General features: G+C 36.1%; 1 non-coding gene across 1 annotated transcript; it reads right to left on the bottom strand.

Annotated features, from left to right (window-relative positions):
• Nucleotides 1-1,034: 1,034 nt before the first annotated feature.
• LOC127742795 (small nucleolar RNA R71) lies at nucleotides 1,035-1,142 on the bottom strand. Its single transcript, XR_008004193.1, has one exon. It is a non-coding gene; the product is annotated as a small nucleolar RNA R71 (small nucleolar RNA).
• Nucleotides 1,143-1,259: the final 117 nt, after the last annotated feature.

Here is a 1,259-nt window from a genome sequence, read left to right as displayed (position 1 = left end):
GTTTAATGTTTGAATCATATCTTTTCTTGTTAGCCAAGTCATTAATTTTTAAAATCAAATCTTTTTAAATTGTTTTTCAATCATATCTTCTCAATCATATCTTTTTAAAACTATATCTTTTCAATCATATCTTTTTGATTACATCTTTTTCAAAATAAGTTTTCAATCATATCTTTTTGATTTCTAATTTCAAAATCTTTTTCAAAAATCACCTTACTTCTTTCCCAATCATATTTTTCGAAAATCATTCTTCAATTTTTCAAAATGTTTTTAAAATCTTTTTAATTTATTTTCGAAAATTTCTTCCCCTCTTCTCACATCCTTCTATTTATGGACTAACACTATTCCTCAATGCACAATTCGAACTCTATCTTTCCTTGATAAGTTCAAATTTTCTACCTCTTCCTTCTATTTTTCTTTTCCTCTGACACCTCAAGGAATCTCTATACTGTGACATAGAGGATTCCATATTTTCTTGTTCTCTTCTCTTTCATATGAGGAGGAGCAAAGAGAAAAGCATTCTTGTTGAGGCTGACCCTGAACCTGAAAGGACCTTGAAGCGAAAGCTAAGAGAAGTTAAAGCACAACTCTCTGTAGAGTACCTAACAAAAATCTTCAAAGAAGAAGACATGGCAGCCGAAAACAACAACAATGCCAACAATGCAAGGAAGGTGCTGGGTGACTTTACTGCACCTACTCCCGACTTCTATGGGAGAAGCATCTCTATCCCTGCCATTGGAGCAAACAACTTTGAGCTTATGCCTCAATTAGTTTCTCTAATGCAACAGAATTGCAAGTTTCATGGACTTCCATTGGAAGATCCTCATCAGTTCTTAGCTAAATTCTTGCAATTTTGTGACACTGTCAAGACCAATGGGGTTGACCCTGAGGTCTACAAACTTATGCTATTCCCTTTTGCTGTAAAAGACAGAGCTAGGATATGGTTGGACGCACAACCTAAAGAAAGCCTGAACTCTTGGGAAAAGCTAGTCAATGCCTTCTTGGCAAAGTTCTTTCCACCTCAAAAATTGAGTAAGCTTAGAGTGGAAGTCCAAACCTTCAGACAGAAGGAAGGTGAATCCCTCTATGAAGCTTGGGAAAGATACAAAAAATTGATCAGAAAGTGTCCTTCTGACATGCTTTCTGAATGGAGCATCATAGGTATCTTCTATGATGGTCTGTTTGAACTGTCCAAGATGTCATTGGATAGCTCTGCTGGAGGATCTCTTCATCTGAAGAAGACGCCTGCAGAAGCTCAA

This window comes from Arachis duranensis, chromosome 1, assembly GCF_000817695.3.
Source record: "Arachis duranensis cultivar V14167 chromosome 1, aradu.V14167.gnm2.J7QH, whole genome shotgun sequence".
NCBI lineage: Eukaryota > Viridiplantae > Streptophyta > Magnoliopsida > Fabales > Fabaceae > Arachis > Arachis duranensis.
The sequence above is the reverse complement of the archived record's forward strand: the minus strand, read 5'-3'. Positions and strand labels throughout refer to the sequence as shown.